Source organism: Perca fluviatilis, chromosome 1 (genome assembly GCF_010015445.1).
Source record: "Perca fluviatilis chromosome 1, GENO_Pfluv_1.0, whole genome shotgun sequence".
In the NCBI taxonomy this organism is placed as follows: Eukaryota; Metazoa; Chordata; class Actinopteri; order Perciformes; family Percidae; genus Perca; species Perca fluviatilis.
The window spans coordinates 7,023,790-7,037,906 of NC_053112.1; the positions used below are offsets into that span (position 1 = coordinate 7,023,790).

General features: G+C 41.8%; 1 long non-coding RNA gene and 4 other non-coding genes across 5 annotated transcripts; 1 reads left to right on the plus strand and 4 right to left on the minus strand.

Moving 5' to 3' along the window:
* The first annotated feature begins 2,964 nt into the window (after window positions 1–2,964).
* On the plus strand, window positions 2,965–5,333 carry LOC120562278. The gene is made up of 3 exons (XR_005639730.1): window positions 2,965–3,078; window positions 3,964–4,005; window positions 5,074–5,333. It is a non-coding gene; the product is annotated as an uncharacterized LOC120562278 (long non-coding RNA).
* A 2,971-nt stretch (window positions 5,334–8,304) lies between these two features.
* Window positions 8,305–8,376, minus strand: trnae-uuc. The gene has a single exon. It is a non-coding gene; the product is annotated as a tRNA-Glu (tRNA).
* Window positions 8,377–11,379: 3,003 nt separating this feature from the next.
* trnae-uuc lies at window positions 11,380–11,451 on the minus strand. The gene has a single exon. It is a non-coding gene; the product is annotated as a tRNA-Glu (tRNA).
* A 638-nt stretch (window positions 11,452–12,089) lies between these two features.
* Window positions 12,090–12,161, minus strand: trnae-uuc. The gene has a single exon. It is a non-coding gene; the product is annotated as a tRNA-Glu (tRNA).
* Window positions 12,162–13,095: 934 nt separating this feature from the next.
* On the minus strand, window positions 13,096–13,167 carry trnae-uuc. Its single transcript has one exon. It is a non-coding gene; the product is annotated as a tRNA-Glu (tRNA).
* Window positions 13,168–14,117: the final 950 nt, after the last annotated feature.

Here is a 14,117-nt window from a genome sequence, read left to right on the forward strand (position 1 = left end):
ACTCGTCTTAGAGCAGCAACAACAACAGCAGAGAGCAGAAGCCAGCAGGCAAGTGTTATTTACATAAACTTCTGGTGTACTTACAAACTTTCCAATCCATCGTTTTATGAGTACATAACCTATATGTACTACTTGTAGACGTTTGGTATCATTTCGGGCATTATTAGTGGGGTCATTTACAAGATACAAACGTGGGTCCATTAGCTCTCTAATCGTATTCGGGAAATAGGTTACTCTCCTAATCTCCCATTGTAACCCAGGTGAAAAAAGCTTCTGAAAGTGTTTGTTTCGAGGGTCATGGTGCAAAGGACCCTAGGGTGAAATTACTCCGAACCCTCAGTTTAAAATGAAAATCTGATTTGTTCAAACACACTTCAGAAGAAAAGTAGTTTAAGTTTGTTTGTTTGTTTTCATTTTATTTTATTGAGATTTAAAGCTTTGGTGCGTAACTTTTTGATATTAATGAACGTCTGTTGCATTCAAGCCGTTGCCAAATGAGTTGCTACTAAGCTAATTAAGACTCTCAGCTCCACACAACTCTCTCTGTATCTCTCAGTGTGACCATGTTCAGAAGATTGTGGCGTCCGGTGACTTTCCCGCGCAGAAACTCGAGTGAAGATAATGACCTCTTTTGAAGTAAATTAAATATGTTTATTGATGTAATAATAGATGAGACAATAAGCTGGAAATCTAACATGAAACATGAGATATAAAATATATAAATATGAAGCCATTCATGATGATTATTATATTGTAGTGGAAAAGGGGTAGGATTAAATAAGCTTCTGCTTCTTCCTATTGCTTTCCGGAAATTCATATTTTGTTCTGTACTTTAAGCTTTTATTGTATTATTTTTACATATTCGAAATAAAGCATTCATTCATTCATTCAAATAGCAACTATACTTGCAATGATTTGGATCCGCTGTAGACCTGCAGGTGTGATGAGTGCTCTCTACATGTGGACCGAGAGACTGATAGAGAAGCTCTCTCGCTCGGCTCTGAAGTTTACGGAGAGATCGTGCGGTCACTTGACCCAGCTGCCACATTCCTTCCGTATCCAACATCTCGGTAATGAGGACTTGGCTCGCTGGAGCAGACGGAGCAGATAACAGCGGCTCACCTGGCTGCTGCACACAGAGAGGGGAAATTACTTCAACACAAAGTGGTCAAACAGACACTTAAAGGAAGCAGGAAAACCTTCTTTGGTGGAGTAGTAGGCGAAGCCCCTCCCCTTTCTGGTGGACCCCATTGGACCTTATTTTCGGGAAACAAAATATGTATGGTAGTCATAAATTATTAGAGAGACTGATCATTTTTTGATCCGTTTCAGCAAAGCGGTCAAATCCAGTGTACAGCAGCAGTTTATTAAACTTTACAACTTGAATTTACAATCTAAGTGCTTAAAGGTGCAGTAGGTAAGATTAATGAAACTAACTTTCTGTCATATTTGCTGAAACTGACCCTATGTTCCAGTAGAACTACATGAAGCAGGTCATTTAAAAAAACAATCTGGCTCCTCTGGTACCACCTACAGCCTGTAGTGCAATTTGTTCAGATGCACCAATCAGGGCCAGGGGGGGTGTCTAACTATGTGTCAATCACTGCTCATGCAGCGAGTTCTAAGCGTCCTCCCCTCCCCCTTCCCCGCGCACGAGCTGCAGATAGGTTCTATCGTGCACAGCTCTCCCTTGTGGGGGGAGGGGCTTAGGAGACCGTTTTGGGCTTCAGCGGAAAGGGGGAAGGGACTGAGAAGTTGTCGATGTTCAAATTTTTTGGTTAAGTCCTGGATCTTCACAATCCTACTTACGGCACCTTTAAAAAGAGAGTATTTATCAATCACATACAATTACAGTAATATTTATGGCTTCAAATTAACTTTCTTGATCACCAGCCAACACGGCTAGTAGATTTTTAAAGTTACCAGCCAATCAGATTTTCCAGCTAGCCACGTTTATTTGTTACGTAACGAACTTTACTTTCATTTCAGCTCCTCTGGTTTGTTTGGCGCCGTTCTGTCTTCTCCTTAATCGATACCGCAGACACTCGGCACTTAGCCAACGGTCGTACGACACGTCATTTAAAGAGTATTTAATATGTACTTTTTAAAAGTATACTTCAAAATAGATGTAATTAAGTTCAACTTCAGAGTCCAAAAAGTAAGTATACTAATTTACCAGTAATCAAATTATTTTTTAAATGTACTTTTTGAAAGTGTACTTTTTTGTTAATGTATTTTAAATAGTATAGAAGTTTATCTTTTTTAAGTGTATTAAATTTGACATACTTAGAGTGGCAATTCAGTGTACTTATGGGAAGTATATTTTTTGGAAATTAATTGTTAGTATACTTTTTTAAAGTGTACTATGATCTCACTTCATTAGAAGTGTGACTTCTGTACACTTTATACAGTACACTCTAAAATAAGTGTATTTTTAGTGGCATATCAGAGTACTTTCATAAAATATGTTAAAATACAAAATGTTAAAATACAAAAATGTATAGTGGTAACTTAGTGTACACTTATAGTAAGTACACTTATTTTTAATACAGAGTTAGTATAATTTTTGAAAGTGTACACTAATTTCACTTCATCAGTAGTGTAATCTTAGTACACTGTAAACAAAGTGCACTAAATATAAGTGTACTTTTATTAGCATATCAAAGTACACTGAAAAAATAAATAGCAGGTCTTTGAATTTACAAAAATGAATTTAGAATATGCTACGCAATTCATTTATATTCCTTTTAAGAACATGGTTCAATCTTGTAGACTTCAGGTGTTTTTGTATAGATTCCTTTTGCGTTGATTGAAATTGATTGAATTGAACATTTTAAATGATCGAATTAAGTTTGGTCACTACCGGAAATGGTATATTTGAATCAAATGGCGCCAGGAAGTGTAGGTGGCACTTCCCGGGCACCGACACCAACCGTTTATATACTGTCTATCTATGCTGCCAACACAGCCAAACTGTTTCAACAAGGACATCGCCAAAACAAGAAGAATGTTGAGTATGTGTTGGCTGCGTGCAGGATTAATTCTACAGCAGCCATGTGTTGTCTTCTTCACAAAAAAGTAAGTTAGCATCAATCAAAATAATTTTTTTCATGTTCATAATGTTTTTGTACTGCATGTAACGGTTACAAAAGTCCGTTCACTTGTTTGTGCATTCTATAAATATATCGGTTTTCTTGTAACTAAGTTAGCTAATACCATCACTAACTAGTAACTACTTACTCTAGCATTAATAATTGTGTTTCTCCCCCTGACGGTCCTGCTCCTAACAACGGTATTTCAATGTAGCTAACGTAATGTTAATGGCAGCCGGTGAAGAGGAGCCAGTCAGCCTCATAAGAATGAGTGTTAAGTGGTCGGGTTTAGTTCGCAACATTTAGATTACATTGATGCTGATGTAACGTTACTTTATGTAACAAAAAAAAAGGTCCGTCGAGTTGTTTGGGCATAACGTTATATGTTGGTTTGCTAATAGCTAAGGTTAGCTAGCTAAGACCACAGGCTTAGCTACAAGTTCAATGTAACGTCGGTTAAGAACGAACGAGTGTTGTAGCTAAAGCTGTCGGTTATTCAGTTAGCTACAGACTGTGTGTGTGTGTGTGTGTGTGTGTGTGTGTTGATTATATGCGGGAGGGTGCTGCTGACATGAACATGTATCGGGGCAACTAACGTTAGCACAGTGTATGGGAACTCCTTTTTTTTTTTTTTTTTTTTTTTTTTACCATGTCATTTTCCTAAATCTCTCTCCACTCCTGCACACTAAAGAAGCCCTCCATAAATCATTAAGTTTTCATATAAATGAAGCAGCGTTTTTAAGGTCGGACTCAAACTGGATTTTTAGCCCACCTTTGTGTCTTTGTTGTGTGCTTTATTTTGTGTGGTCTTTTAATTATTGAGTCAATGTGCTTGGTTCACCTCACTGATTCTAAATGTTTTCTTTCATAGGATCCTATTTGAACAGCATACACAATCAAATGCTTTATAGTGGTAAGTGCTGTCATATTTGTTTTTTCTTTGTATATTTCCTAAAATAATTGAAAGTTACAGATGGAAACATTTATTTGTTTCTCAATTGTTTACAAATGAAAATGGACCTACTCTCACATATATTGCCAATTTAAACTTTAACAGTATCAGAAACATTAAAACACCAACTGGTTGTTTAGTGTTATTTCTTTTTTTGAAAAACATTACGATTTTAGAATTGTGGAAAGGTTATGTAATGTTATAGGTTATATTTTACATACCACAATTTATTGGCAAGAACGGCAAGGCCCAACGTCTACTTATTTTTCATCTTTCTCCTACTATATTCATCTTTTTGTCTCAGTTTTAACCTTTCCTCTATTTATTTTCTTACTTATCTTCATATTTGTATCTTTCTTTGTCTTTACTGTCAATCTCTTTCCTACGTGTTTGGAGTTGACAGCAAGGCTAGTACCTTTGTACTAACTATGTTGTAATATTCTTAGAGAAATATGTACCCATATGACAGTGTACACCAGTTGACTTCAAAGTGTAGTGTGTTCAAAAAAAACAATGCAATCCACATGTTTATTACAGTTAATAATAATTAAATAATCTAAGTACTACTAAGTGTGGTAAAGCCACATAGTTTTGCAATCTGCACTTTAGTTTGTGTGATTTGTTTCTGACTTTCATATGAATGTTTACACCAGGCTTGGTCAGTGCTCAATATACTACTGTGATTGAAGTAGTTAAATAAAAGATGTCATTCATATAAATTCATGCATCACCTAATTTCATCATCACATCCAGACCTGGCCTCCAGGAAATAATCTTAATCTATCTAATCTTGTGTTGTTCATACTATACAAGGATGTATTACTTGTCTTTGTTGAATAATACAGAAGACAAAGAGCTTAAAAAATTATTGCATATTAAATTGCAATCACAATATTTGTGGAAAAAAATCACAATTAGATTATTTTCTAAAATCGTTAGCCCTACTTACTACTCCCTTATGATTTAATACTTGTGTATTTGTTTCTCGATTGGTCTTATTGACTGCCTTTTTCTTCTTTTTTTTAATAGGGCATGGATGAAGACGCCATCAACGAGGCCACTGAAGAAACCAGTGTTGGGATTTATGTTCTTAAAGAACATGCTTCAAGTGATGAACCAGGGGACATTGGTATTGTCCTTGAAGGCATCAAGATGTTGCAAGATCTTTATAATGTAGCATTACCTGTTGCTACGCTGTTTGGACTAATGTACAGTATGCCCTGAACTTCAGCTACCCTGCTTGCCTTTGATCCAAAAGATTTGCATGGAACTTGAGGAGGGAAACTTACCAACAAAGCTCTTGCTCTAAAAAACAGGCTCTTCCAGTGAAAGGGCCAGAGAGACTGCGCCATCAACCAAACAGCGTAGTTGTCCCTAAAGGCATCGTTGGCATGGCTGTACTCTTTGGACTAGTTTTTTTTGTTTGAATTAACTCAGTGGTTCTCAACCTTTTTTGTGCCAGCGCCCCCCTATCCATTATCCAGGTCCCTAACGCCCCCCATCAAATATTATGTAGGCTAATTGCCCTGGATATTAATGATTACGCCCTAATATAGGCCTATTATTGTCGTTACTATTGTTATTAAAAATAATCAATAAATCAAATCATTGAATGACAAACAACACATGTATTAGTTTCCCAGGTATCAAAAAAGCCATGTGAATAGAAATATTTACAGTTTTTTTTTTTTTAAATGCAACCATTTGACATTCAAATTAAATAACAGCAGCCAATCAGAACTACTAGATATGTAACATTCAAACTATAATTAGGTATTATCAAAAGGCCTGCTGCATGGTGTGAACCTCAGCACCTTTATAAGATGACTATAATTTGAATGTCCTTTTTTGGTTGTGAAGTGACCTTGGGTGTCATGAAAGGCGCTTTAAATAAAATGTATTATTATTATTATTATTATTATTATTATTATTACAAACACTAACAGTAGCCAATCAGAAACAGCTAGCAATTTAACATTCAAATCTATTTTTCATTTAAATTGTTCCAACGGAAAACAAGCTTGCACTTATCATGGGGTAAAAGCAGGATTACACACACACACACACACACACACACACACACACACACACACACACACACACACACACACACACACACACACACACACACACACACACACACACACACAGAAACAAGGTTTTCATTTTGGTGATGACAAACGACTTGAAGAACGACACCTACTGCCGAATGGAAATAAGTTTACAACCTTTGAAAGTTAGTGAGAGCCCTTTGTTGATGCTTAGAAGAGTATAAGTTAGAAGAGTCTAGGTTAGAAGAGTCTAGGATTGAAGAGTCTAGGTTTGAAGAGTCTAGGTTTGAAGAGTCTAGGTTTGAAGAGTCTAGGTTTGAAGAGTCTAGGTTTGAAAGTCTAGGTTTGCTATCGCCTGTCTTGCGAGTAAATAGCAGAAAAAAACGTTTGGAGAAGCGCAACCCCACATCGCGCTGCGTTTTGAGGAGGTGGAGTCCCGTACAGTAAACAGTGACATCTCTTCCTCTATCGCTTCAACAAGAAAGTTTTAAAACAGCAAACACAAGCCCTGAATTGCCCGGGAGTTTGGGGGACAGCTAAATGTTTGCCAAACAACAAAGCACAGTCGATATCTCTCGCTCGTAAAAAAAAAAATAAAATCTCTCGCTCGTCTCTTTTCTCTTTTTCTTCGTGAAATTAAGCTGCCTTCAGGTACAGTAGGAAACGTTGGGTTCTATAAAAGATCTGACGAAAAACTGTTACTGTGAAATATAAAGTCTACTTGTGCTACATTGGGGGGATTAAAGAATACATCAGGACGTCGCACCACCCTGCGGCGATTGCTATTTTTTCTGAACGCAGCTTCACGCTGAAATACGGAGCTCATTTAAGACGATGCTCTGACTTCCCGTTTCCATGAAGGCAGCACGGAGCTGCGCCGAACAATGATCCACCGTCTCGTCCAGTTGCAGTGCCGTGAACTGGCAGGTTTTTAATGTTGCAGAAAACTGTTTTTTGCAAGTAGTTTAAGTGTAAACATGTATTGTTATTGTGAATCTTTGGTTTAAACTAGCTTTCAAACAAACGCCCCCCAAGGGCACCTCAACGCCCCCCTTTCCAAAATATTGCTTCTAACGCCCCCCATCATCTTCTGAACGCCCCCTGGGGGGCGGTACCGCCCCCGTTGAGAAACACTGAATTAACTGGACAGGATTTGCTTGGAGCTGCATGGAAATAACCTTTTGCAAACCAAGCAAAAGTTTTCTCTCTAGAAAACAGACTACATTAAAGACCAACAGGCATCTTTGGTACTGCTATACCAGATGGAATTTATTTTATTTTTTTACACAGGGTTAAAAAATTTTGTCATTTGAAAAACTATTTTGAAAACAGAGTGCACAATTTAAAGGGTAACTTCGGGTTTTTCAACTTGGACCCTATGTTCCTCTGTTGTTGTTACGTGCAAACTTTGTTTGCACGTTTGCACGTAAATTGAGACAAACGGAGGTTTAGGCAACCGAGGAAGTGAGGAAGACAAGAGAGAGGAAGTGATTTGTTGCTGTTGTTGCTATTTTGAGCTTGTTGTTACACCGCCACCTACAGGTCTGGCGTGGTCTTGACGGCATTGACGGCATATATACATGCGTCCGTGTAAACAAACACTTTTCTGAAAACTGACAGCTGTGCACGATATTATTTTAGAAAACGGACAGGTTGAAATGTCCTTCCATCCATCCATCCATCTTTGTCCGCTTATCCGGTGTCGGGTCGCGGGGGGAGTAGCTCCAGCAGCTCCAGCAGGTTGAAATGTCCGTTTAAGAAAATAGCCGGCCACGTGTAAACATAGCACAAGACACGGCCGTGCGACGTGTAGTTGTTTCGGAAAATTTCGGAAAATACTGCAACAAACGATGTGTTGAGCATACAAGTCTCCGTGCAGGCTCTTAGCGAATGCCCAGGACACAGTGTCACACGTCAGTATAACCAAAGACTAAAGTGTGATTTACAGGTATGGTTGTCTGGAGGTTCCACGCAGAGCTTTCACCGTAGTCTATACGTAAGTGGTCTGAAGTTTCTACTTGTGTGTCTGTGTGTGCTTCAGTCTCTTTAAGAGAATAGTAGGGCGACTATGTGTGTGTGTGTGGTAGAGCGAGTGAGAGAGTGAAGGTGATTATCTTCAGAGTGAATAGTGACTCTAGAGTGACACTTCTGACCAAATCACCAACCTTGAGGCTGAAATACGATCCTCTGAGCTACCATTAAAGGAAGTTTTCCATACCGGGAGTTGAACCCAGGACACCTGGGTGAAAACCAGGAATCCTAACCGCTAGACCATATGGGACCATGTGCAAGGCTACCAATACTGAAACACTGAGCGATTAAGCTTTGTTTGTGCCCTTCTTTTACACGCAAACAGAGAATTTGCCTCTAAAAACGAGTCTTTCTAAAAACTCCGGCCAGAGTGGAGATTTTGGAAAACTTTGTTTGCACGTTTGCACGTAAATTGAGACAAACGGAGGTTTAGGCAGCCGAGGAAGTGAGGAAGACAAGAGAGAGGAAGTGATTTGTTGCTGTTGTTGCTATTTTGAGCTTCTTGTTACACCGCCACCTACAGGGCTGGCGTGGTCTTGACGGCATTGACGGCATATATACATGCGTCCGTGTAAACAAACACTTTTCTGAAAACTGACAGCTGTGCACGATATTATTTTAGAAAACGGACAGGTTGAAATGTCCTTCCATCCATCCATCTTCGTCCGCTTATCCGGTGTCGGGTCGCGGGAGGAGTAGCTCCAGCAGCTCCAGCAGGTTGAAATGTCCGTTTAAGAAAATAGCCGGCCACGTGTAAACGTAGCACAAGCCACGGCCGAGCGACGTGCGTCGTGTAGTTACATTTTTGGAGAGGTACATGTCAGGCTACGGTGTAGGGTCAGTATCTAGTGAGAGAACCAAAGTGTCTCCCCTGTTCTTTCTGACTACGGCAGGAGAAGTTAACCCTCTCCTTGATCTCATGTTGTTGATGGAGAAGGAGAACCAGGAGATGAGTCGGGGAAATTCAACGCTACCAAGACAAGGCCTTGTGACGCTGCAACGTGTAGTTACATTTTTGGCTATGGCGTACGGTCCATATTTACAGGTTTGTAACCCAGAAGCATGAAGCTGCCTTCAGCATTTGGAGCAACATGAGTTGGTGGATCTCGCTCAATGACCCTTTAGACCAAATCACCAACCTTGTGGCTGAAGGACGACCCTCTGAGCCACCATTAAAGAACTTTTCCCATACCGGGAGTTGAACCTGGGCTGCCTGAGTGTGTCAAGTCTCCAGCATCTTGTCAATGACATCAGCCCGATATCAACTAGTACTCTACTACGAAGTTCTGGGTTATTGAAAGGTTATTTTGTATGTACGCCCCCTGTTTTCTTTTTTTAAAATACTGCAACGAACGATGTGTTGAGCATAAACGTCTCCGTGCAGGCTCGTGTTTTCTGTGGGAAATCTGTAGCAGGAGAAGTTAACCCTCTCCTTGATCTCATGTTGTTGATGGAGAAGGAGAACCAGGAAATGAGTCGGGGGGGGAAATGCAATGCTACCAAGAGAAGGCCTAGCGACGCGCGTCGCTGCAACGTGTAGTTACATTTTTGGAGAGGTGCACGCCAGGTTACGGCGTAGGGTCCGTATCTACGGGTTTGTAACCCAGAAGCATAAATCGGCCTTCAGCATTTGTGCAGGTGGAGCAACATAACTTTAGGGTCTTGCTCAATGACGCTTCTGACCAAATCACCAACCTTGTATAAGGCCAATCATCTGAGCCACATTAAAGAATATTTCCCATACCGGGAATTGAACCCAGGACGCCATATGCAAGGCTACCAATACTGAAAAACTGAGCGATAAAGCTTTGTTTGTGCCCTTCTTTTACACGCAAACAGAGAATTTGCCTCTAAAAACGAGTCTTTCTAAAAACTCCGGCCAGAGTGGAGATTTTGGAAAACTTTGTTTGCACGTTTGCACGTAAATTGAGACAAACGGAGGTTTAGGCAGCCGAGGAAGTGAGGAAGACAAGAGAGAGGAAGTGATTTGTTGCTGTTGTTGCTATTTTGAGCTTCTTGTTACACCGCCACATACAGGGCTGGCGTGCTCTTGATGGCATTGACGGCATATATACATGCGTCCGTGTAAACAAACACTTTTCTGAAAACTGACAGCTGTGCACGATATTATTTTAGAAAACGGACAGGTTGAAATGTCCTTCCATCCATCCATCTTCGTCCGCTTATCCGGTGTCGGGTCGCGGGAGGAGTAGCTCCAGCAGCTCCAGCAGGTTGAAATGTCCGTTTAAGAAAATAGCCGGCCACGTGTAAAAATAGCACAAGCCACGGCCGAGCGACGTGCGTCGTGTAGTTACATTTTTGGAGAGGTACATGTCAGGCTACGGTGTAGGGTCAGTATCTAGTGAGAGAACCAAAGTGTCTCCCCTGTTCTTTCTGACCACGGCAGGAGAAGTTAACCCTCTCCTTGATATCATGTTGTTGATGGAGAAGGAGAAATAGGAGATGAGTCGGGGGGGGAAATTCAACGCTACCAAGACAAGGCCTTGTGACGCTGCAACGTGTAGTTACATTTTTGGCTATGGCGTACGGTCCATATTTACAGGTTTGTAACCCAGAAGCATGAAGCTGCCTTCAGCATTTGGAGCAACATGAGTTGGTGGGTCTCGCTCAATGACCCTTTAGACCAAATCACCAACCTTGTGGCTGAAGGACGACCCTCTGAGCCACCATTAAAGAACTTTTCCCATACCGGGAGTTGAACCCGGGCCGCCTGAGTGTGTCAAGTCTCCAGCATCTTGTCAATGACATCAGCCCGATATCAACTAGTACTCTACTACGAAGTTCTGGGTTATTGAAAGGTTATTTTGTATGTACGCCCCCTGTTTTCTTTTTTTAAAATACTGCAACGAACGATGTGTTGAGCATAAACGTCTCCGTGCAGGCTCGTGTTTTCTGTGGGAAATCTGTAGCAGGAGAAGTTAACCCTCTCCTTGATCTCATGTTGTTGATGGAGAAGGAGAACCAGGAAATGAGTCGGGGGGGGAAATGCAACGCTACCAAGAGAAGGCCAAGCGACGCGCGTCGCTGCAACGTGTAGTTACATTTTTGGAGAGGTGCACGCCAGGTTACGGCGTAGGGTCCGTATCTACGGGTTTGTAACCCAGAAGCATAAATCGGCCTTCAGCATTTGTGCAGGTGGAGCAACATAACTTTAGGGTCTTGCTCAATGACGCTTCTGACCAAATCACCAACCTTGTATAAGGCCAACCATCTGAGCCACATTAAAGAATATTTCCCATACCGGGAGTTGAACCCGGGCCGCCTGGGTGAAAACCAGGAATCCTAACCGCTAGACCATATGGGACACATAAATACAGTTGCCAGGCATCCTGCTTTCCTTTACTGTACTACTGGTACCCTACTATGGAGTTCTGGCTTATTGAAAGATTATTTTGTCTGTACGCCCCCTGGCGTTTCGGAAAATACTGCAACGAACGATGCGTTGAGCATACAAGTCTCCGTGCAGGCTCGTAGCGAAGGCCCAGGATACCGTGTCACACGTCAGTATAACCAAAGACTAAAGTGTGATTTACAGGCTCGAAGGTGAGTTTGTCATCTATTATAATACCGAGGTATTTGTATTGCTTCACTACATCCATAGCTTGATCGTTAATAAGGGTGGGGGGATTCTTCCTAAAGTCGATCAGCATTTCTTTCCTTTTTGCCGTGTTAATGTTCATAAAAGACGACTTGCACCACTCTGTAAAATAATTTAAGGTAGCGCCACGCTCAGGGTCTTTGTTCGTCAGCAGCGACACTATTACCGAGTCAGGCTACGGCGTAGGGTCCGTATCTACGGGTTTGTAACAAAGAAGTATGAAGATGCCTTCAGCATTTGTGCAGGTGGAGCAACATGAGTTGATGGGTCTTGCTCAATGACACTTCTGACCAAATCACCAACCTTGTGGCTGAAGGACGACCCTCGCCACCATTAAAGAAAGTTTCCCATACCGGGAGTTGAACCCGGGCCACCTGGGTGAAAACCAGGAATCCTAACCGCTAGACCATATGGGACCATATGCAAGGCTACCAATACTGAAAAACGGAGCGATTAAGCTTTGTTTGTGCCCTTCTTTACACGCAAACAGAGAATTTGCCTCTAAAAACGAGTCTTTCTAAAAACTCCGGCCAGAGTGGAGATTTTTGGAAAACTTTGTTTGCCGCGTTTGCACGTAAATTGAGACAAACGGAGGTTTAGGCAGCCGAGGAAGTGAGGAAGACAAGAGAGAGGAAGTGATTTGTTGCTGTTGTTGCTATTTTGAGCTTCTTGTTACACCGCCACCTACAGGTCTGGCGTGCTCTTGACGGCATTGACGGCATATATACATGCGTCCGTGTAAACAAACACTTTTCTGAAAACTGACAGCTGTGCACGATATTATTTTAGAAAACGGACAGGTTGAAATGTCCTTCGATCCATCCATCCATCTTCGTCCGCTTATCCGGTGTCGGGTCACGGGGGGAGTAGCTCCAGCAGCTCCAGCAGGTTGAAATGTCCGTTTAAGAAAATAGCCGGCCACGTGTAAACATAGCACAAGCCACGGCCGTGCGACGTGTAGTTGTTTCGGAAAATTTCGGAAAATACTGCAACAAACAATGTGTTGAGCATACAAGTCTCCGTGCAGGCTCTTAGCGAAGGCCCAGGATACAGTGTCACACGTCAGTATAACCAAAGACTAAAGTGTGATTTACAGGTATGGTTCTGTGGAGGCTCCACGCAGAGCTTTCGCCGTAGCCTATACGTAAGTGGCCTGATGTTTCTACTTGTGTGTCTGTGTGTGCTTCAGTCTCTTTAAGAAAATAGCAGGGCGACATGTGTGTGGTAGAGCGAGTGAGAGAGTGAAGGTGATTATCTTCAGAGTGAGTAGTGACTCTAGAGTGACACTTCTGACCAAATCACCAACCTTGTGGCTAAAGGACAACCCTCTGAGCTACCATTAAAGGAAGTTTCCCATACCGGGAGTTGAACCCGGGCCACCTGGGTGAAAACCAGGAATCCTAACCGCTAGACCATATGGGACCACATGTAAGGCTACCAATACTGAAAAACGGAGCGATTAAGCTTTGTTTGTGCCCTTCTTTTACACGCAAACAGAGAATTTGCCTCTAAAAACGAGTCTTTCTAAAAACTCCGGCCAGAGTGGAGATTTTGGAAAACTTTGTTTGCACGTTTGCACGTAAATTGAGACAAACGGAGGTTTAGGCAGCCGAGGAAGTGAGGAAGAGAAGAGAGAGGAAGTGATTTGTTGCTGTTGTTGCTATTTTGAGCTTCTTGTTACACTGCCTCCTACAGGTCTGGCGTACTCTGGACGGCATTGACGGCATATGTACACGCGTACATGTAAACAAACACTTTTCTGAAAACTGACAGCTGTGCACGATATTATTTTAGAAAACGGTGAGGTTGAAATGTTCGTTTAAGAAAATAGCCGGCCACGTGTAAACGTAGCACAAGCCATGGCCGTGCGACGTGTAGTTGTTTCGGAAAATTTCGGAAAATACTGCAACAAACGATGTGTTGAGCATACAAGTCTCCGTGCAGGCTCTTAGCGAAGGCCCAGGACACAGTGTCACACGTCAGTATAACCAAAGACTAAAGTGTGATTTACAGGTATGGTTGTCTGGAGGCTCCACGCAGAGCTTTCACCGTAGTCTATACATAAGTGGTCTGAAGTTTCTACTTGTGTGTCTGTGTGTGCTTCAGTCTCTTTAAGAGAATAGCAGGGCCGGCATGCGTGTGTGTGTGTGTGTGGGGAGTGTGTGGTAGAGTGAGTGATAGAGTGATGGTGATTATCTTCAGAGTGAGTAGTGACTCTAGAGTCCTAGCGAGAGAAACAAAGTGTCGCCCCTGTTGTTTCTGATGGGAGATCTGGAGCAGTTAACCCTCTCTTTGATATCATGGTGTTCATGGGAGAGAGAACCAGGAGATGAGTCGGTGGGGGGGGGCTTATATAAGCCAGGACTGACTGG